Here is a 25,508-nt window from a genome sequence, read left to right on the forward strand (position 1 = left end):
AGGAATTATGTTTATGACATAAAATTTATTTATTATTATTGTTATTTTACCTGGGCTCTTCGATTTAGACTCACTGAACTGCACATGAATATTTATCTCGCAAAAGGCCTAGATTTTTAGCAATGTTTAAATTTTACAGTTTCCTCATACCGAATATTGTTCTTATTGTTACCGGAAAATATTCTTATTGTAACGTCACTCCATTTTTGTTCACGCTAATATATTTGAACTTTACATGAACATAAACTATATAGTGTGCAATAAGCAATATTCTATGAATTCAGGAATCACCAATATCACCACCTACCACCATGATCATGGCCACAAAAGTAGCCTACTTACTTTAGTAATAGGGTTGTTGACTAGCTATTCGCTTTGAATAAAACATATTATACAACATCCCTAGGCTGACGTGGTAACATGCGAAATTCTACAGATAGGGTGCACTATAAGACCATTATTTTAATTTTATGATTGTAATATATATTGAAGCACATGTACTAGTTTTTAAACAATTTGCGATTTTGTTATTGAAAGTAAAATAAATCTTTAATAATAGATGTTGACAATATAGTAAATATTGCTGTTAACAGCGAGTCTTTATGTATAAATATCTTAAAATTTCGAAATCCAGGGAAAGTCAATGAATCTTTATAAAAACTGTGCGACTGGATTGTTTAAAGCTTACTTACCTAAAAAAGTTAAAAACAGAAATTTGTGCGATCTTGCCCAGGGGGTGGAATAATTTATGCTCTAAATGACAACGAGAATGGGTAGAAGGAACGGAATCTAAGCAAAAAGTGTCATTTAAACATATTTCGAAAAGTCAATACTCCCCGAGTTATTGGCGATTAAAATTCGAAGTATTTAACGTCAAATAATAGAAAAATTTGACGTTTTGTGAAAAAAAGTATATCATACCCTTTTAAAAACCATGAAAATGAAAAAAGTTTCAAGTCATTTGCATGCAAATTGATGGAGTTTTGATGAAAACAAAGTTCATACTTGCCGCTTTTTAATCAACTTAATTGAGGTATTGGCAACAGGCTGAAAAAGTTTTAGCAGTTTCGGATAAATATTTTTTGAAATATTGAAATTTGAATGAAAAAAAAATTTCGAATAATACAAAAAAATGTCTATCATTAAATAACTCTTTTTTTGCTGAAAAAACCCTAAATTTTTTCCCCCGAAACTTTTTTCGGTAACTTTAATATTTTTAGAGTTATTTAACGATAAAGGCATTTTTCTTGTATTTAAAAAAAAAAATTTTTTGCATTTAGGTTGCAATATTTCAACAATTATTTATCCGAAACTACTAGAACTTCTTAAGCCTGTTGCCAATACCTAAATAAAGTTAATTATCAAAACACCATCATAAATTAAATCTAAAAATTTCTCATCGATCTGAGACGTAAGAAAAAATTTTCGCGGCGGCATAGGTCACAAAAACGGAATTTTTGTGATTTTTAGCAAAACTATGTTATCATAAAATTAACTCGGAAGAATATTGTAGATCAGATAATTAAATATAAAAATGTCTCCATACTTTTTTTCGAAAGAGCCACCGTTTCTGAGATATAACGATTCAAAAAGTTGGAGAGTTGCAATCGTCATAATATGTATAATTACGCCACGTACATCACTGAAGCTGTAATACAGGTAAACATATTTTCCTATCGGTGATTGTAACTTACCGTTTCGCGAAAAACCCGTTTCTGTAACCTTTGATCCCGCGTAAATTTGTTTCCTCATCTAGGGTCGATGAGGACTTTTTAGATTTTATTTTTGATGGTATTTTGATCAATACTATACCAAATTGCAGTTAGGTGCAAATTTTTGTACCTTCGGATGTTTAAATTGACCGGATAATTATAGTTACAAGTTTAACATCTCTATAACAGTAATGCTAAAGACCAAGGATCAAGTACTATTATACATACGCCCCTTTAGAGTTCAACAACTTTTGTTTGCAAATATTTGTCTAAACCTAACCTTCTTTATACTAAATATCTCAATTCTAAATGTTATTATTATTGTTATTATCAGATTGTTAACTTTCTTATAGCAAGAATATTCCAATACCAGAGGAACAGTTTTAAAAGAGCTGTACAAGCAACTTTACAAGCAAAACTTTATTGACTAAAAACATTAATAAGACAATAAAAAACTATCATCTATATGCTATGTAAAATTTATTGAGCATTTTATTGCATCCAACAGTACTCAATTTGATATACAATCCTTCCTTTGTCCGTTTTAATTTAGAGATAGATGAGCACCTTGTCGAAGAGCCTAATTAACTTTATGCCAAAACAAAACTTGAAGATATAGTGAAATATTAAATAAAAGTTTGTATCGACATCCAAATATTTCATAAGTTGGAATATCAAAACAAGAGAATAATTTATATAAATTTCTACATCACAAACGCCTCCCTCTTCAAATAGGTAAACGTCCCTAAAACTACCCCTCTCACTACAAACTTACTACCATTGTATTCTTGCTACAATGGTGGGATTCTTTCAATTCGATGCGTAATTAAATAAAATCGACACAATTCTTGAAACCGCCTGAAAATGGGAAAAATAACTCTAACAAATCTTTCTTTTCTACATTTTAGAGTACAGCCAGTACTTACACATTCTAAACTAATGTAGTGTTATTGTCCATGTGATATTGTGCAAACGAGTTGGAGGATAGCACGAGATGGATTTTTCTCTAAAGTGGCATTTCTGTATTATAAGCAACGTTCTATAAATTATTAATTTAGGAAATTTATTGAAATAAATTATTATCGCGGTGAACTTCATAAAGCGATTAGACAACATTTCATTTTTCTACAAGCTGTACGACGGAAACAAGACCAACGAGATTTTAAAATTCTATCGTTACAAGCCTTTTTTTCAATTTTGCAAAGAAAAATAGTTTCAATTTGGCTTTTCTATCATCTACTGAAGATACTGCTCGCCTCCACGCGTATAGAGTATATCATCAGGTTCAAGAGTGGATGAGAAATTACAAAGATCGGGAAAACTTCAGTTGGAAAAAACAAAAACATTTGTTTGAGTGTTGCCTGCGAAAAAGATAGAGCGCCACCAAGTTTGATGAAACTTATTTCTTGCACCTGCAAAACTGACTGTGGGAAGGTCTGCGGATGCCAAAAATCTGGGTTGAAATTCTCTCTAACTTGTGTGATTTGTAGCGGCACCTACAACATTGCTGAATACTCCAGCTTGGAGAAAGATCATGATTTAAAGAATATGAAGGTGATTGGACAGAAAAGGACCATGGTGAAATATTCGGAAGCAATAATGAATCTGAAGCAGGCGGAAGTTGCCCATCCAAAAGAACCAAGTTGCAAGCATAAAAACTGTACATTAAAATTTATTATCGAGTCACAAATTTATCAATAAACGAATATTTATCAAAAAAACTACCTCTCTCAATTGACCTACGAACGGCCATTGTCATTGACCTTATTGATCTGCTTTTTAGTGTCTGTAATAGGTTTCAAACATATTAATAGGTTTGAAGTCGAAAAAATACATGTCAGTTATTCAGCAATTATCAATAAACAAAAACTACCCCCCACGTTTGACATTTGACCGGGCATTGTCATTAACGTTATTGACCTACGAGCTTGATTTTACCTACGAGCTTGATGTTACCATTCGATAGACAATCAAAATTCCAAAATATTTATATATAGAAAGCAACAAACATAACTTATAAAAACAAAATCACCCCTGTATTGACACGGGGTATTTTTTTAAGTAAAATATCTAGATTTACTGTTCTAAATGAAGCGGAGTAAAATTGACAATAAAAGTCTTAGTTCACATTTCATATAATGCAAAATCTTAACAAGCTTTAACGTTTTGAAAGTGGTTCAAAACACCACTAATGTTAAAGATTTCGTCTCTTCTTAGTAACCCGACAAAAGCTCTCAAAGGTAAATTTTCTTTCTGCAAAAAGGTATAGCACACAAAAGTTTTATGAAGTATTCGTTTTATACCTACTAACAAACAATTATTCACAAGTTATGAATTATTGTTTGTTTATATAAAACGAACGCTTTCACAAATTTTTTTAGTATTCCACAATTCTTTTATAATTTAATTACACTGTACATACATTAAAACGGTAGCATTCGACCAATTCCCCAATTTACCATAAATAATAATTATATAATAAATTACAGCAATTTTTTTTAAATACACCTCTGTGTTTTTTATATCGTTAAAATATCCTAGTTTTTTCAATAAAATAATATTTTATTTATAAAATAGGAAAGTTTTTATGGTTTTTAGTTTATTGTTAAAAATTTTGTAATAAGTAAACTTTTGTAATGGAGTCGAAATAAAAACATTTTCCATTTCGCAATATTTCAGCGGTTTGGAAATGTAGTAATAAAATATTGGCTATATGCAGTTCGTGCCTCCTATTCCAGATTTTATATGCTCTAACCTATAATTAGAACAATGAATTTATTCAAGGTACGATACACAAGAAAAGCAAAATTTAAAAAATCCCCGCTAAAGTTGCGGAACCCTAAACTCGCACATACGACATATCTAAGAACACTCTCCATTAAATTGCCGTTCAAACGAAAAAAAAAATCAAAATTGGTTCATCACAGACAGGAAGACAGACAGAAGGACAGACACACACACATAGGTGTCAAACTTATAGCACTTTTTTTTTTTTAATTCGGGGGTTAAAAAATTACAAAAAAACCGAATTATCTAATTTGTGAGATTTTCCATTGGCTATACCCAAAATCAACGTTAAATATCCTATAAGTCGATGAAAAGAACACCATAAAATCTGTATAAATAAAAATCCGATGGATCGATAGCCCGATTCCAGAATAAAGATTGTTCAATTTTTTTAATGTTCTTAATAGTCCGAATAAGTTTTGTAAGGAAAGAAAATTAAAAAAGTCGTTAGGTAAAATTGAAAGCGCTTTTGGAATTATGTTTCTCACACGTTATCGTTCTGATTTGTTTGCGGGTTGGGAGGTAAAACCAAAGAAATTGAAACGAAAAAACGACATCTAAACTGACTATTTTCATCTAGTTAACCTAGAAAACTAAAACTTTTTGCATTTTTTGTCAAAATTTTATGTTATTTTGACTAAAAAATGAGTTGTGAAAATGACTTATTAGAAATGAGATAATCCAGATAAAAAGGAAATTTTATGTTACGACAGAGTGAATATCCTGATCAAAACAATTGAAATGTGCGGACATATTGGATTGACTACTAAATCAAAAGTATAAGAGTATGTCATTTTTAAAATTAATTTTACAATATTACAATTAATTCATAAACTAAAAAGTAGCTATAAAATTAAATTCTTTGAATAATAGAGCAAGTATTTGATATCAAAACTTAATGTTTTAAATTTTCAGAAAAATTTCTTGTAAATAAAAAAGTAAGCTCTACATTTATAATGAGCAAAGGTATGGAAGGAATAAAGTTCCTAACGGATGTCCCATTACACTGCCTGTTCTATTTTTATAATATTTTTCTGAATTATTTTTTGGATTGTTTGATTCAGGTCAAGGGGACTAAAGAAGGTTTAGATAAAGGTCGTTTAAGAGGTCAAACGTGGTTAAGGAGAGGGGAAAAACAAAAATATAATGATATTATGTGATGATATTCGATTAGAGAGTTGGGATAATTCAGCAACGTGACCGTGTAACGAATGGCACAATTTAAAATACGGTATTGATAAATGAATTAAAGTAACAGTCACATAGTAATATTTGATTTGGTAATTACTTTAAAAGTAATGAGATTATTTTAATTTTTTTTCTGTAATATTTTAATTAAACTATTTACATCATGCAAAAACTCTAAAGCTATCATAATAGTTGAAAATATAATAATAAACTTTCGTTGAATTATTTACAAAGGTTTTTTTGACAAATGTAATTTTTATGTTTGGTTTTAAAGTAGGTTATAACACTAGTGCTGTTGTTGTTGAAGCCATTAGCAAAATTTGTTATATCATTACTATTTGTCATTAGAATGAATCCGGCTAAGTATTTTTTTTACTATCTCTTTTTCAAATATCAAAAACTTTTCAACAAGAAATTCAACACAAACTTTTTCAATTGTATCTTATTATAATGACAACTTTTCTAGTCTAATAGACAGAAATATGAAATAATACATGGGTTGGTTGACTCTTGAAATGATCATGCAATTGCCAACAAGAAATATTAATGTCTGCTCATCAAAGTACATTATTGACAGTTTGTTTTTGAAAAAAATCTGAATTGTTCGACAGACAAAGGTTTTTGGTATTCATATCATGCCTTTGACACACGTAGAGAAAAATGAAACATGTAGTTTACACTTAGTACACATTAGACCAGCAGTTATACTATAAAAAAGTGTTGTCAATCAATAAACAAATTGTTGGTTTTACTGATCAGTAAAATAAGTAAGAAGTGCTCAAAACTCTATACGAATTTCCGAATTAAGTATTAATTTTTTAATATCTCCTCTCTCGAAGCTCACTTACAGCTCATCAAGTTTATCAATTATATCAATTTCACAGATACTCTAATCATTTGATTAAAAAAAGGGCTTTCCTACAAAGTTTTCCGGGAGTTTTGAAAGCGGGTGACTTTCTAGGTTTTGAGGTGCTCTTTTCGAATTTCTACCTTGCTACGTCGCATTTTTGCCGCTGAAGGGAACCATATTGTATAAATTGCGTCGAAAAGAATTTTTGACGGAATCTCCTTTCTGAGTCTTTTTACAAGGAAAAATACCTGTATGAAACATTAAACAAACAAAAATTTCCTACAATTTATGGCCGCGCCATTTGTTTCATAAATTAAATAGTTTCGGCGTACGAGCACCAGAAAATATCATTTTATGGGTCGTATTTATGTTGGGTTGCTTTCTCTTCTTTGTACGAAACATCTACTGGAACTCAATAGAGTATTTAGTCTGAGTCATTTAGTACGCGTGTAACGTTTAAAAACGTCGTTTGCTTTCATAGAGCCATGGTATCTAATAAAAGATATATTATTTGCGAAAATCTACTAACTGATGGTGAGAAGTTCCTTATGTACGAACTTGCCCCATTTTCATTATCTTTTTTCAATGACGAAGGCATGCGTAAATGCGTTAAATCTTCTTCTTCTTAAATGTAAAAGGCATGTAAAGTACATTCTGGAGACATTACTTTTGGAAATACAACGAATGTTATCGACGGAGGACACTTATTACACCGAGTTATTTTGCATCCCGGTGAATCATCTTTTTGTGATAACTACGTTACATATCTGTTCAATCAAAATATAAACCCGATGTCCTAATCTTTCACCTAATATAATCACCTAGCGCGCTCGTACGCCGAAACTAATGATTTAACGAAAAAAATTGTATGGGCATAAACTGTAGAAAATTTAAGATAGATACATTTATTAGAGAGAGATACAGAAGTTTTACTTTGTATATAAAACTTGTTCTCGTAAAATGACTCGAAAAGGTGATATTGCCAAAAAACTGCTTTTCGACGCAATTTTTCGAATACAACGGAGTGAGAGGCAAAAGTACGAGATAGCAGAGTGGAAATTCGAAAGAAGCACTCAAAAATCCATTAAATCATCCATTTTCAAAACTCCAACATCCACCCGCAAAACTTTCCAGCTAAAACTATCAATGTCTAAATGTCACATTTTCGTTTATTTTGTTTCAGCAGTCATTTAGACTGCTTTATTTTACTCATGTTTGTTTGGATCATGTTTGTTTGGAGTTTTCTCCTGTGCTGTTTCTAATTCTAGGTCATTTTTTTATTTTTGGCAAGTTTTTTGGTTATTATTATTCGTACTCATCATGTTGGCTCTAGTCCGAAGTTTCTTGGTAGTTAGATATTGCAGGAATAGATATTTGATATGGAGTTGGTACGAATCAACTGTTTATGAAAACCTGAAAAGTTTTCTATTTATGTGATTTTTCTAATGGATTTTTCGCACTAAAATTCTCACTAATACAATCTTGCTCAGGTTGGTATGCCCACAAATGTTTCAAAAACATCCAAAACTATGCAGCCACTGTTTTTAGTTCAATAATTCCTCTAAAGTTAAATTTAATCACATATTAGAGCGCACGTTGCAGCTATAAGAGTTTCTAAATGTAAGGTTTCAAATGGAAGAACATTCCTTGGGACAAAGCACAGTACTGCTGTACGTGTCAAATGCACATACTTGTAATGGTGACCCAGAAAATTCATCCAACCGTACGAAATTTTTTTTCTCCTCTTGGGGATTTAATAAGTAAACTTCTCGACAGTTTGTTTTTTGTGCGTTGTACTGCGATATCGATGTAACATAATTGCATACAAATTTTTCGTAGAGCATAAATTTTTCGATTTCACTTGGAGCAAATTTTTAGGGTAAAATAATAAAATTTTGGTTTTTCTTTTCAAGAAGAACTTTTCAAAAATTGATAAATGATTATTATTACAAATTCTATTATTCGAGTCGAAAGAAATATCGAATATTTAATATTGAATAGCTTGCCAATTATTTGAAAATTCTATCAATTTTATTAGCCTATCCATCCAGAGTGTAGTATTAATAAAAAGATGTGAATTGTAACAGTACACATTATTGTAAATGTAATATACAAAAAAACACTCCCGTTAATATTAGTTGGTGTTTTATAGTTACAAAATGTAATGTTTTCAATACAATATTAGTTTTATTAACGATCCGTTCGTTATTATTATTTAACAATGTTCATTGTAATCAGATCAAAATTTATTTATTTATTCGGACGAATAAATTAAATAATAACAAATTGCCTGCGTTAAATAAAATCTGAACAAAAGACATAAGTCCTGTTGTTTACATAGCGACTCGGGTTTTTTATTTTATTAAATTATTTATTTTAATTCAGACTTTTTTATATTCCAGAACAAAAAAACCCCTCTTGTTATACTATATTAAAACAAGAGTGATACCCACCTACTTTGCTGGGTTTAAAAGTTAAGATAAGTAAAGATTGCTCTCGCTTAGCCTCTTTCTATAACACTCGAAATAATAGTTAGGATTGTTTTACACCGGTAAAATATATGTATGGTTTTCTATTTTTTTGAGAAAAGATGGCCGTGAAATCTTTTATATTGACTATTTTTACAGATCTGTAATTTATGGTAATGTCAAATGACTACTTTTACAAAAATCTGTAATTTATGGTAATGTCAATTTAAATTAATTTTTTATTTTTTTTTTAATTAACATATCTTTATAAATTATATCTCATGTGTTATTCTGATATATCAACTATATTGCTGTACAGTTTCATTAAAAACCATTCGCTTGTTTAAGCGTGAAAGCGTAACAAACAAACCAACAAATAAACATGCATACTTTTGTTAGAGTTTGATGGGGCACATGACGTTTTGACATCAGATTGGCCATAGTTCTTTGTTCTTGTCTCATGAAAGAACTAACAATTATTGGTTAAAACATTTTTTCGAAAAACGTCAGCTTTCGGAGGAAATGCGACTCAAAAATATGTCATTATTGCATTTAATCGAAAGGAAATACACTTCCAGTTTATCGATGATTGTAGGTCCAAATCATGGATACAGGCGAGTGTCCTCTTTTGCGCTTGACAACTTTTGGCTAAAATATTTTTCCGTAGTTATCGTTTTTTCTTTCGATTAAATGCAATAATGACATATTTTTAAGTTGCATTTTCTACGAAAGCTAGCATTTTTGGAAAAAAATTGTTTAGATGAAAAATTTTAGTTTTTATGAGGATCAACTTTCTAATTTAAAGTGTTATTATATCTCTCACCGCTTAGGATATAAATTGGCTACTAAAGAAACCCGAAAAACTATAAACATGATGTCCTCCATCAAACTCAAATGGATTCAAATTGTGTTCAAGTCTTTTTTGATTGGTTAACTACAAAACGAGCTATTAGCCATTATAGATTAAAATGACCCACCCTGTATACATACATACACACATACAATATACGCACGAAAAAAATAATCATTCCTTTTCAGTCGGGTAAAAAAGATTTCCATCACTTGTTTTTATAAAAAATTAAACAAGTTTATTGACAGGCACACCTTGTAATAGACTAATTTCAAAGGAATTATCTACACATTTTTTATTAATAATAAATGTCCATTTGTATTTTATTCTAATGGTGAATTGATTGATTCAAAACGAATATATATAACTAATATTTTGTATGGTTTTATAACGATTACATTTTAATAATTTTTTCTGTAGCTTTTATGTTGTTGGGTGTTTATCTAGAAAATTATATCATTATACGCTTGAAATAACACTTTTCAATATGAGTTTTTGGTGACGAAGGTTTGAACAAAAATCAATTTGTTTATTGCTTTGTTTTATGTTTTGTTTTTGTTTTATTTATTGTCTTCTTTTTTTTTGATAGATTTTTGTTTTAATAGCATATGACACGATCAATCCATTAATCAGTCTATTTTGAGGGTAAATTCAAAGCGACTTTATGATTGATAAGTATTGGACGTTATTTTTTAAATGTTTTAGTACAACAGTTTTCTTCTATATAAAATAAATAATTCATAGCTTTAATGTAGAAGAACAAAAATGTTTCTTAAACGCTAAATTAATCATTGACTCTTAGACTTCTATGTGAACTCAGAATAAATTAACATTTCGTTGTTCTACTTTATCTCGTCTGCGTTCACACGAATTTTGCTGTTAAAAATTGTAAATTTTTCTCTTCTAGAAAGTGGCATTATCTATTTAATACGATCATGTAGTTAAAAGTAGTACCCAAAGAACTGGTATTCAAAAAATCTAGCGACGAGATGATACTACTTATTTAGTAATCTTCAAAATTTTGGTCTTATTTTAAACTTTTTGTTTTAAGAAAAGAGTTTTCAAAAAATCAATTTATCACAAGTGGTTATTGAATGATTGGAAAGTAAACCGACTCTCAAAAAAAGTTTTGTTTTTACTGATATACTAGAATGACTGATTAATTCCCCATCGATAAGTTTTTATGTTTAAAGTTGGAGTATTGATAAAAGTTTCTAAAAACTGGAAATTAGAGACATAATAGAATAAAAAATATAAAATTTCCGAGTCATCTTTATTTCGATTTACGAAACTGATTTGACCAACAGGTGGAAGTAAAGTTTGTCTGCACCCGGCAGCCGAAGCGATAACTATTAATGAAGTGGAGCCGAAGCGATAGCTGCATGCTAGTTCTCATTGTACAAGAGATAGGAGTAAAGCATGTGTTCAGCGGTACAGTTAAGCATAGCTTAGCTATTAACGAATCGAAACTACAGGTTAATTAAGATTAATAATCGCTGATCAAAAGTTATAATGAAACAAATTGTATGTGAAATGAAATTAACAGGGTATATTTATGTCCCCGGATAGAGGTAACTATACTTGTAAATTTTCTTATTTTGCATTTTAAGAACAAAAGTCATTCTTTATAAGAAGTTTTGCTTATTCTGAAAAGTATGTAGGAATATTTTAAACTTCTAAATAATGTATAGGGTAGCCAAAAATTTGGTATCACTTTTATTTTTTTGGGTAAACTACCCTTCGTTTTTAAAAGTTGACAAAATGTTACTAAAAAAAGTTACTCCAAAATAACAATTATGACTCTATACAAAATATCAAGAAGATCTTTCCAATTTGGCAATTTCATTTTAATTGAATGTTTATCCGAGAAAATAAATTTTCTTTTTAATTTTCTAAACTAGTCCACAAAAAATTACACTCTCAGATAGTACATGTTTATTGATTTATTATTATTTTCTTTCTTTTTGAGTCATAATTTTTAATTGCGAGTAACTTTTCTTAGTATCATTCCGCCAACTTATAAAAAAGAAGGGTAGTTTACCAAAAATAAAAATAGTGATCCCAAATTTTTGGCTACCCTACATTATTAAGAAGTTTGAAATATACCTACATACTTTTCAGAATAAGCAAAACTTCTTATAAAGAATGACTTTTTTTCTTAAAATGCAAAATAAGGAAATTTACACGTATAGTTACCTCTATCCGGGGACACACTATATATGTATATATTTTTAAACCATTTATATATGAAATATATCGAGGTATACTAAGTGTAGTCCCAACTTTGTAACAAAATTTTCAATGCTTGTAACTACATTATATTATCGTTATTTTTTTTCTTTTTAGTGCATATTAATTTGTTTTTTTTTTTTTTTTTTTTTTTTTAAAATTTTGTTATTGAGAGTCGATTAAATTTTCAATAACCATTTGCATATATTGTTTTGTGGAAAACTTATTTTTTGACTAATTCTTTCGTTAAAACAAAACATTAAAACAAAAATAAAAAATAAAAATTTTAAAAACAACATAAAAATGTTTATTAAGCAAAAGTATTAAAAAATTATCACATCAAATGTAATAATAATTTAGTTAAGGAACAGTTTATGTCAATTTTTAATAGATATGTATCTCATTCCACAATTTAAATTCTCTTTTATTACATTTTTCGTAGGGTATGGTTATGTACGAATGACACATTTGGCAACACCAATATTAAAATATTATAAACTAGCGTATACAGATTGCTTCAAGTAAAAACATTTGAGTTGTTAAATGAAAAATATTAAAAATACTTATACAGTTTGTTGGGAAAATCTCAATTGATACCTATAAGCTATATTTTGTAAGTAAGGAAATGTTTTTGTTATTTTAGACTGTCGAGTTAGTTATACAACGGCTTAGAATCTAAGAATGAAAGCAAAAAAAAAAAAAAAAAAGATTAGAAATAAAGCACATAACATTGGCACAAAAATTTTGATAACATGGGTAAAAACTAAAGAAACGTAAAAGAAAATATTTGTCATAACTTTTCTATGACTTTTTTATGACAGCAGATGTTGTCGATTAAAATTGATCAGTTTTAACGGTCAAAATTTGATTTTGAGATATTTTCAAATTTTACAATATTTTATATGGCAAGCCTTTTATATATTTGCTAACCATGTATTTAGTAATTCTAATGTATTTCTTGAAGATAGAAGTTTTTTTGTTAAATGAAGATACCTTTCTTAGCTATTTTTAGAATTGTCGAAGGAATTGGAGCTATAAATAGAAAATACTAAAAAAAAAAGTAATAAAATTTAATCTGACATTAACTATTTTAAATTTTTACACAAAATTATAGATTGAATTACAGATTATAGATTAAAGTTGTAAATGTCAAACCATTCATGGCCAACTTTTCTGATATACTCAATAAATTATGATTATTTTACATTTAACAAAATTGAAAACCGTGCACATCAAGAGAGGGAAGGCTATAAAGCGGTGTTTTTTACTTTTAAGCCCAGTGAAACGGGCGGGTATCAGGCTAGTATATACATATGTATGTAAATACTACATATGTATCATCTATACGTTTATTTGTCTGTAAACTCTCTAGCGGTCGCAATTTAAGTCCGATTTAAATAAAATTTGGTATCAAGAAGGGTTTTGGTATTTGAAAGGTTCGTTAATGAGAAAAATCGACCAATAAACAAGGGGTGGAAAGATCTGCAAAGTAAAAAATTTTGAATTTTTTTCAAAATAAAAAATATTGTAATCTGTATTTTTTAATCAGAAGCTAAAAATTCTTGAAAAATTAAAAATGCAAATGGTCGATTTTAAGAAAAAAATGTTATTTTTTCAATCTCTGAGGGAATTCGGTTAGCTAACGCAGCTCCTGCACTACGATTTTTTGTGAAGTATGAAAAAATGAAAAAAATTTGGAAAATGAATAATTAATCTGGAATTGCTTGACTAAATTGTTTTCGAACCGCTTCTCTAAGAAACAAAAATGTTTTATATGATACACTCTGTATATAATTATTGTATAAATTTTGTGTTTGATGCGCGAAAAAGTATTAGATGACTCGAGCGTTTATTTATACATTTGTTATATAGGGTAACTTCAGCATTCATAAGCGTAGCTAATTTAGTTCGTAAAAGTATACATTTGGGAGAATTTTAACTATTCTATCTTCACAGTGTACCTAAAATACTAAAATATACTCTAGTAACGTATAAATATATTATCATTTACGACAATATGGGCGTACTGGGTGATCGATGAACTTAATTTTCAAAAACAAAAGTGTCCAACAAAAGTTCTAAAAAAAAAGAAATTTATTATTTTTAAAAGATAAATTTTGTGAAATAAATTTCGTTAAATTTCTTGTTGGTGTACCTAGCTCCTCATCCGTTGGTCTTACATTAATTTCTTTATAAATTAGATTTGTGATAATATGTTTTTCAAATTTTTATATTTAAGGTGTATTTTCGATAAAATCTTATAGATTATTATGTTGTCCAATCTCAGATAAATCGCTGAGGCATGCTCCTCGCCAAGGTGAGGACATCAGGGTCATCTGCCACACTATACAAGTTCCTAAAATAATTCGAAGTCTACTCATTTGATTTCATTATGCGATATTCTATCAATTGAATTCAAACTTTTATTTTCATTGATCAAATCGCATTTCAGATAAATTAATGACACAATAGACCTAATTTTAAAACACACTCATTCACGCGTTATTTCTCCCCTATATGATTCGTCAAAATATTAGTTAATGATGTGCTAATCTGTTTGCTAAATGTTGCCAAGCCATTTTTATTGACAGATTGTATGAAAAAAAGTCTTCAGCCATCCTATATTCTCAAATGCTGCTGTAAAAATAAGTTCACGACCTAAAAGCTAGTGTGAAAGTATTAATAGATGAATAGATTAATATAATTGAAGTTTTAAATTTTTTTGCAGTTTAAAAACAGTCGATTCGTCTTTAACTGTTATCGGTATACGCGGCTATTGAGAGTCCTTTTGCATAAGGTAATAAAGAAATATTTTTAATAAATTCCTCAAAAAATTATTTCGATAGCTTTATGTAAAGAAAATGTATGTTAAATTTAAAAAAATCATCTATAAATCTCTAAATGCGCAAAAATTTTGTTTGCCTTTTTTTAGCAATATCTCCATTAAAAATTTTTTTTTCATAACTTATACTCTGCATCTTTCAACTTACCTCAAATTTTCATCAAATACGTGAAAAAATTAATTCACCTATTTATGTTATATAACAGGCAGATTATAACATCACTGTTTTTGGATTAGCCTTCTCAGCGTCTTGGAAAAAAACTTTTAAACACTAACACATTTGCTACTACCTACTATTGGCTGTTTTCATAGTAAGTGCAGTTAAAAGTTGAGTAAAAAGGTTGAGTAATTTTCAATATGACCGATATATGAATTATTTGTTTTATTATGTTTATAAACTACAAGGAAACTTTTGAACAAATATTTTTTTCCTAATCAGAGCTTCAATATTTCAAGATGCCTACTTTTAATGATTTGTGACTTCTAAGATAGTGTTAAGAATGTTCAAAGCAAGTTATTACCTTTATTTTTAAATAAATTCAATTTACTTTTCCTATTATTTTATTCCTTATTTCGCTACACTTGGTATTAGCTTTGATCTTCACTCAATAATAATTAAAAAGATATTAACTCATCCATACAAAATTTTTTTTATAGTAAGTATTTTTTATAATCAAATGCAGGCAATGGGCTGAGCTCACATTTAAAAAAACCGTGGGTAGTGAGTGTTTGGTGCGATCCTTGAGGTCCACACGAAGAACTTACCAAGCATCATAAATAGTTATGAAAAAATAAGTTTAAGCTCGATGGACTCAAAACGACTAGACCTAATACCAATATGAAATATTATGAAATACCAATACCGAATAATAATAAAAATGTTTTCGGATCATATTATCATTTATACAGTTCAATCGATACCTCATCGAAGTCGATATCATTTTTGGTTCGCGCGATATCAATCACGAAAAAAATGACTACACACATACTTCTCCAAATTAGTGACATTGAATGCCTTACACTGATCATTAAGGATGTACGAGCGTCAGGGACATTTTGGATAAAAGGCTTGATTTTTTTGTATACAAAGTTGGGCTAAGTCCAAACCAATTGTGAAAATTTGAGGGGGGGGGGTTGCCCGATTATTTAAATAAATAAATGACTTCAAAAGTGGTGGATGATATATTTTCAAAGATTTATCCAAAACTAGTGGGTGGAAATTAAAAAAAAAAAAAGTATTTAAATTAACGTTAAAATTTTAATAAATTATTGAAAAAAAAATGAGCACGATATTGTGAACACAAACTTAAAAAAATATATATTTTAAATTTTGATGATGAATTATGTTATAATTTGACAATATAAGGCGAAATGTAAGAAATATTTAAATAATATATTGAATAATTTTCAAAATATCGAAAATTGAAAATTTTGTATAATTATTTAGCTTTCGATACTTCGAAAACAAAGGTAAATATCGAGGCAAAAATTTTATTCTTATTTTTCGTCTACATTCATGAAGTTATAACAAAATTGATCATGAAAGTTGAAAATAAGGTACAAATAATTTCAACCGCAAGTCTTAACTTGACTAGGCCCTCGTACCACTTTAAACATAAGATATATTAAAAATTCGAAAATCGGACCCATTAAGATAATTTCCTATACTGGGAAGTTGAGTACGTAAAATTCTACATCGAAAAGGAACTAAAGACACATACTCCTTGCTCATGTGTCACACTGTAAAATTCACAGAATATATAATAATATTACAGAAACAATTTTACTACCACCAGTTGTTGAAAAGCAACATTTGGTTTGATCGCAGTTTTGTTGAGTTAATGAGACAGAGAAGCTTATTATCCCTTTTTACGTACTAAGTTTATATACAATGTTGTATGTATAATATTATGATACTTACTTATACTATAACAATAATAATAATATACAGAAGTGCAGAAAACATTCATTCGCTGTGCTTACACACATAGCTACATATTCTTTTTCATACGCCATGCCATGCATATTAGCGTTGAAATGATGATCCTTATATCATTCTATTTTTATTTTTTACACTCCTGTATATGTAAAATATATATAAACTTATTGCATTTCATGTAGATTTATAACCATAAATCTTCTGTATAATATTCTATTAGTGTAGCTAGTTTAGTTATTGGATACACGCCAGAAAACACTTATAGGCTTTTTGAATGCTTTTCGAAACCAACATCAGAGGATAATAGTGGCCCAGGTAAAATCTTAATATCCCGTAATATGTTTTTTTTATCAATCCCCGGCGAAAAAAGAGGGATATATTAGGTCTATGTATGTGTCTTTGTGTGTATGCATCGTATTACTTGAAAGTTAAATAAATATTGTTCTTAGTTATGTTTCAAGAAAATCGATTCAGTTTGGTGAGAGCTATAAAGAAAAAAACCGCATTTTAAATTTACTAAATTCAACTTTTTATACAAATTACTTTATAAAAGATCTATAAAAGACATTACCGAGCAGAGTACAGGTCTAATTAAATTGATTTACTGAAATTGAAATTTAAATTAGTTCAATGTGGCCTTAAGGTCTATATGTTTTAAAGTTATCACCCATCATACTTTAGCTGAAAATTGATTCGACTGCGCCCCTTTTTTAAAGAAAAGGGGGGGGGGGTTCAAAATATCCGTTTGTGTATTCACAATATTATTAAAAATATAATTTTAATCATAATTTTATTAAATTAATTAATGACAACTTTTTTTAAAAGCAGGCAAGGGCCTAGTGGGTGGTACAGCGTTGTTTTTCTGAAAACCATTAATAATTATAGATTAATTAATTGATTGGAATTGACAGTCAAAAAGAAATAGCAACAGGGCAAAGCTTTGAAGAGGCATATAAATTTGAAATTTCTTGGCTTACATTAAGAAAATAATAATTATCAAATGAGTAGAAATTACAGAAATAATTTTATTTTGAACTAGCCGACTCGATGAACTTCGTACCGCCTAACAGTCAATGAATGTCGTGTTCGTTGGACAATTTCAACTTTGAATACAAAGACTGCCGCGCTATAACTTTCACTTCTCCGGGCCTCACTTGTCTCCACCTGTGTTCAAAATTTAAGGAGTTTTAATTTTTAGTGCGGAAACCTAATTGCTTAGAAAATGAAATATGCCATGTGTTATTTGCTGACAATGAAGCATTCTATAGACGAAAGAGAATTTTAAAATCGATTAAGAAGTAGATTTTCAAACAAAATTTCATCAACCTGCCTTCTCACCGAGGAAGGGAAAATTTAAAAAAAATAATTATTCTGCTATTCGGGCGGTGACAAATCAATTATACACTTTAATGTGGTCAGGGAAATGCTTGAGACGCCTTCGTGAAGATTTTAATATCTGTCAAAGATTTCTATTCATTTTCCGTGTAACACCAAGTCAGTCCTTCAATTACAACCCACTGAGAAGATCATTTAAAAGTGAGATGGACTTATTTTCTACTTCTACTCAAATTTCGTCCACCAAGGTTAATGAAATTCACGATTTTTGGGAAAAATCGAGGGCTTTTATCTCTTTTCTAACTCAATTTAGGTGTATGGAATTTGGTGCAAATAACACAGGTATCTATATGTCCATGTTTCGTGATGCAGCTGTGCCGGACAAGCCTAACCAAATTTTCTTCAATTTTAGGAGAAGATATCATTACTCTTCATGGTGGGATGGTATAAAAATGTCCATGCAGGCAACTCGCAAGGATTTTTCTCATGCAATTCCCGAATTCAGTCAATAAGATGAAAAAATTAAGCTATACAAACATAAGTTTTTCCGTAAAGTATCATGTTTCATGATTACGTTACATGCAATAACAAATTCTGTTAATAAAAATAACATGTAGTAGATACTTTCAACAATCGAAGCTAAAACATTTCTAGCATGCATTTTTCTCAAGAAAGTAATTGTTTGTAAATTAAGAAACATGTTTTTTTCGAAATTGTTGTTAGTTTGTCTTTTTATTTAATCTCTTAAAGACAGTGTTGTGTTATTTTCAGAGAAAGAAATGAAATTCTTACATCATGATTATTTAACCCCCCATATAACCTCAACCATAATCTAATGTTACGATTATTACTCTGTTACACTATCAAAAATTGGTTATTTAATAACAATGAATAGGTATACTTAAAGGTGGTGCTATCTTCATTAAATGTAAATAACATTTTGATCCTAATATATGTGTATGGATTAAGAAAACAAGAAAACTATATGGGTTGCAATCTTAACAATTGCCTATAGAGTTTTATTCTGGGGTTTGTTTCTAATAGCAATCAACTGTTTTATGACCAAGTGTTTAATTACAGGTAACTCACATTTGATCGTTTACTAAACGTACAGAAAAAAATTTTTTGAGGAAAATTAGAATTCATTGTTGAATTTACTAGAGTGCTGACTATCATAGTCCTCACGACGTGGACAAGACTTCTCAATTATATTTTAGTTCTTATTCGCTTTTATTTTTATTTGGCTTTCTCCCAGCTGAACTTCCTTGGAGAAAGCCAAGACTTCTCAATTATATTTTGGTTTTTTATTCGCTTTTTATTTTTATTTGACTTTCTTCCAACTGAACCTCCAAGGAGAAAGCCCAGAGCTATCTTGCATTTGATCAATGAAAAATATTCATTACAAGGTAGGCAATTATTCTTTCAAGTACATTAATACACCATGTTTTAAAATAGGAAAGTCATCGAGGATCGCAAGACCGCAACATAAAATTTTTTAAAAAGTCTTTCAATAAAATATAGGGTATCTCATTTTAATTTCCCAATTTAAGTTTTCCAAAAACTTAATTTTAGGTACTTCGGAAGTCAACTAGCTGAGATCTTGACCTTGACCTGAAGCCTCATGTTCATTATTAATTTGTAGCAAGCTTCCTTTTTTAAATGTAACCATTTTTTTCTAGAGATTCGTGTTTTACGGGATAAAATAATAGTTTTTCTTTGAAACATTTTTCCAAGAGCTGAAATCTATCCAAAATTTAAGAAGGCTTACACTTTATAATACAAGCTCGGAAACAGTTGATTAAATGTCAATGTGACTTTGACGGGAACATTTTATACTTTTGGGAATATTTCGGATTATTTCTTCATTGATATTTTGGAAACTAGCAGTTTCCGTGCTTGGCAACAATTATAGACAACAAGCATAAAAAGTTTCATCTACGCGCGTGTTTTAATTTGATAATCCTTATTATTTTTTTTGTAGTTTTCAAACGAATAAGTATGCTTGAAAATCAAAAATTTAAAATTTACAAACAAAAATCTACGTATCTTTGACTTCATACAAAGGTAAAAAGGACCTACTAATACAGGTTGCCTCGGAAAACCTGTTAACTTTTGTTTGAAACATTTTTTTCTAATTTACTTTTTCTTTCAAAAAATTAAACCGGGAAATTTAAAATAGGGTACCATATCAATAAATTTATCAATTTGTTTGATAAAGCTTTTAGCAGAAAATATCAAGTCTAGAAGTCATAATGGGCACTTAGAAAATAATAATTTCCGAAAAATTTTTCCGAGAGGTAGACGTTTTCGATTACTCATATTTAAACCTGTGTGTATAAAACTCTTTTGTTGGTAATCAACTGAAAATATGCTTGACCTTAAACTTAATTTTCAATGTTATTTGAAAGTAAGTTAATTTAATTTTTATATCATATTTTGAAACAGTCTCAAATAAAAATGACGTCAAAGTCATTTTAAGTTTTGATTTATAAAAGAACAGGATAAATAGTGCTTTTTCCTAACACAGTCAAATCAACAATCGTTTGGACAGACCACTACGTTTATAATAAAAAAATGATTGACCAGAGCAATATTAATATAGACCAGAGCAGTCGTTTAGAAAGAATCTTGTTTTGAAGTGAACCTTTGCTTTGTTTTCATAAAATATTTTTCGAATGCAAACAAATCTAAATATAGTCCTTACACACATAGATTTTTTGAAAAAAAATAATCTAAAATATGTATAAGGTGGTTCAAACTATAATATCAAGACCTCACTTTAAAATATAAGCTACTCAATACACTTATAGCAGAGTCCTCTTCTGATAAAGGGTATTAAAATTTAAGAAATTAAAATAATAAAAAGCTTCAAATCATCAAAGTGGTTTTTCCGACGACGAGTGTGTCCAGAAATAATCATTATTTAAGCTGTATCTACCATTTGATGAAGTCCTAACTTGGAGCACCTTGTATAAAGGATGACACATGCAGCCACATGTAATTTAATATAGTCATAATATTTGTAATATTGGAATATACTCATCAAGACCTTTGATTTAATACCAATATAACAATATATATCATAAAACTTTTATTGTTTTATCATAACCTTTTTACAGCATAAAGTAGGCATTATTTTGTTTTTCGTACGTTTCATATTCGTTGTGTGCGTAGTCATGGTAGGGGACAATAAAATCGATGCCAGCGCTTTAAGTGAAAAATTTTGGAGTTAAAGGGGGCTGTTATGACTAATTTGCAATTCTTTACATGTTAATGTAATAGAAATGTCAAATTAAAATTATTGAAAAACACTAATTAATTAAACTTAATGCATTAAAAATTGTGAAAATAAGAAATCAAATTGAACAAATATTATTTTTCAAATGTAAATTATCATAATTATTTATTTAAATTTGTGAGACAAGAATATTAAATTTTAAATGTAAGTCTTTAATGCAATCCATACAATTATATATGCATCCATACAATTCTATAATTAAAGTAGTGTATCGTTACCATGGAAACGAAACTCACGCACGGAGCGAATACGTATTATTGAAATATTCTCGTCGAAACCCTTGGTTGAAAATGATTCACGGATACCATATAATACAGGTTATATGGAACAAGTTACTCTTGTCCATAATGCACTAAATTACAGGAGTTATTTTTTATTTAAATATGTTCAGTATCACGTACTGAATGTAAATGAACAAAATCCTTACAAAAATAGGCGGGGGGAAGTGCCTCCATTTTAGGGAAAACTGTTTTAGGCTATATCTCCATAACCATACACTTGAGACCAAACATGGAAATAACTTTTATTGTGGATAATTAAATTACATTCCCTTATTGTACATTTTTTTTTGTATCACTTACCGTTTATGACTTATACGATTATGGCGATTTACTTATTGACTATTTGACCGATATGTCTTCTAATATTTGTTAAATTAACAAGAAAATGACAATAACTTAACCTTTAAATCTACAAATTTCCTTAAACATTTACTTCAAACATTATTTTCTAAAATTAATATTTATGAAGTTATAACGCGAAGCAATAAATAGTTTGCCTTCTTACCTGCAAAAGCAGCGGCCACCCCTTGAAATTTTTTTTTAATTAAAAAACAAATTCACTAAAAAGATAGGAAATTTAATTATCTACGCAAAAGGTTAGAACCATTTTTGTCTTTAAGTGCGCAGTTGCGGGACTATAGACCATAACGGTTTTCTTCAAAATGTTGGCACTCCTCCCCTCCAAATTTGATAATAAACCTATTAACCTAGAAAAAAATAACTACTGTAAATTAGTACAAGAAAAAGAAAATTATCTGTAGTCAATAGTAAATGTCAAATAGTCAATAAGTAAATCGTCATGATATGTAATAATCGTGATACAAAAAAAAAAAAGTACAATGAAATATAATTATCCACAACAAAAGTTATTACAATGTTTGGTCTAAAGTGTATGGTTATGGAGGTATAGCTTAAAACAGATTTCCCTAAAATAGAGGCACTTTCCCCGCCTATTTTTGTAAGGATTTTGTTCATTTACATTCAGTACGTGATACTGAACATATTTAAATAAAAAATAACTCCTGTAATTTAATACAGAAAAAATTCTCTGTAATCTGAAGTAATATAGAAAATACCATATAGACTTTTTTATTGAGCCTTAACTATTTGCGGACAATGTACCAAAGACGTTATTTTTTATACATAATATATGCATAAGTCGTATAACGTGCTCTACAAGACTTTTGATTTAGTATCTAATATAAACACAATTTTCGTTGACAGCTTTACGGCCCTCCATCTCATACCCGAAGTAGCTCAGGAATCGTATCAGAATATATTCAGGAAAATCAAAACCATGCTGCTAGCACACTAACCATTATACAATCAAATTAAAAATATTGAATACCCAACAATAAACAATATTTTAGGATACAAAATCAATATTTATATACAATGGAATCCAGCAACAACAGTATAGTGATTTCTGTAAGCAAACCGAAGACAATGATATACATATAGCATTCGAATATGTAGAAAAAGAACAACACATATGAACACATAATCGAGAAGAAAACAAATATAAGTCCTGGTAGCTACGACTCTTTGAAGTCGCATTAATATGTTCTTGATTGATTTATTTCATAATTGATATTAATTTTTACAAGAAACACTTTCGAATTATATTTATATAAATAGAGATAAGCGTGCATATAGCTCAGCATATATAAGGATACCAAGTAGTCTTAAACTAAATTACACTAGACGATAATGTGCAAGTCGTGTTTTCGATGCGCTATGCTGAAAGATATCCGTTTAACATAGAATTACTCATTTATTGATTAAGATAAATGGCTGCTTAGCGATTGTTGACATAATCCTAAGTTTATCTCAAAACGATTACATTAAGTTCAAATATAGACTTTGCAAACAAGTTTTTATATTGACATACACCTTAAGGAGATATGCAAGGATTGAATAATACTAGCGATTTCAATAAAACTTAATAATTACATTTTTTGATTAATAAAGTTTCCAAAAATCACAAAAAATTCCTAGGTCATCGGGCTTTTTATTATTATTTTATCGTTCAAAGTTGATCCTTTTCAATTGGATATTTTTATATCAAAAATCTACAGAGTATGATAAAAAACTATCTAAAATTTTTAGACAATCTTGTAGTTTATAATAATACATTAAAAAAATAAGGTTCGATGATATAAAAACAAAATTAATTATGAGTTCATCGAAGATCCATCATTTGATGAACAGAGACGACTATAGTTAGAGTATTCATCATTGAAGAGAGATATCTATATTATCAAAAACAGCACTTGAACACAATTTATAATATATTTTTGTAGTTGCGTGGTATTGTAAAGCTAAAAATAACACATTACTTGACTACAAAGCATGTATTTCGTTTATGTATGTACAGAATTCAAATTAAGATGAGCATTTCTGTAGGCTGTATTATGCATTTTGTTAAAATATATCCCCCTAAGGACCCACAATAAAAATATTTAGCCATAGAAATCGTATACCATTTGGCCAAGGAAACGATAATATATACTTGAAAGTCTTAGAAATATTTATAAAACTAATAACAAAGTACCTACTAGTTTTGGTAGGGCGTATAAGAGTGAGACACAGCAATTTTGTGTTTAGAAAGCATATACATTTTGTTTTCAGTCTTGAAATACAATTTTCCTCCCAAAATGTAAATGTAACTGAAAGTCTAATTGGGTAGTAACCTCGTTCTATGACTTCTATCCCTTTAATTACCACCGGATTTTAAAATTTTTCATTGTTTTATTTAACAATTATTAGAGCGCAAAAATTTGACTTCAGTAAGACATACGAATTAAAATGCATTTCGTAATAATTGTAAACACAACAATTTTGTGTTTCAAAAGAATATAAGTAACTTTTGTTTTCAGTATGTTGAAATTTGTTTATATTATACGATTTTTTCTCTTAAATATAAAAATATAAATTTAGGATTTCAATTTTCTTAAAGAAAACAATAACTTTCTATTAGAAAGTTAAAAAACAATTTATTGAATCTCATAACATCATAAATTCTTCTTGAAAAAAGAAGACTCAAACATAACTAATTTGTGTAATAATTTTTACCAAAAGAAAAAAAAAATTTATCTATGAGTAAAAAAATATTAAAAAGAAAAAAAAAAACACACATATAAAGTTTATATCAAATATATTTATTTAAGCTTTCTTTTTTTTACTGTTATTTGTTAGTTTATCCTGTTTAGTAGACAGGAAAAGAAATAAATTTATTCAAGACGGGAAGGATACATTGTTGTTATATAATATGAAGAAAAAATTATATAATATATATTTCAACTGACTGAAAAAAAATTATTATTATTATTTTCATAAAATGTTACTTGAAGTATGTACTTATACTTATGTAGCAGGAGTATAAGTCGTATAGTATTACAATGCTTGTGTGTATTTTGTTTTGTGTTGTGTGTGAAAGGATGTTTATGAAAATTTATGCAAATTAATTTTTGATTTAAAATTTTTACTTCATTGTTTTATTATGTTATTATTACCACACATTGTTCCAAATTGCGTAGTATGCATAATTAAATATCTTAATATTAATATATTAGTTTTGAATTGAAACAATTGTGACACATTTTGAAATAACATTTATTTTATCAATGAAGAATGTTAAAATATCAATATGAAAATTTTTATTATCAATAACAACAAATTTTTATTATCAACTAGTTTTTGTCCAAAACTTCGCTCCCTTCGTTGATT

At 28.8% G+C, this 25,508-nt stretch overlaps 1 protein-coding gene across 1 annotated transcript in view; it reads right to left on the reverse strand.

Moving 5' to 3' along the window:
- The window catches only part of LOC123290887 (limbic system-associated membrane protein), a 156,938-nt gene that overhangs the window by 99,663 nt on the left and 31,767 nt on the right, over positions 1-25,508 (reverse strand). The gene's annotated exons all lie outside the window — the stretch shown is intronic.

This window comes from Chrysoperla carnea, chromosome 1, assembly GCF_905475395.1.
Source record: "Chrysoperla carnea chromosome 1, inChrCarn1.1, whole genome shotgun sequence".
NCBI lineage: Eukaryota > Metazoa > Arthropoda > Insecta > Neuroptera > Chrysopidae > Chrysoperla > Chrysoperla carnea.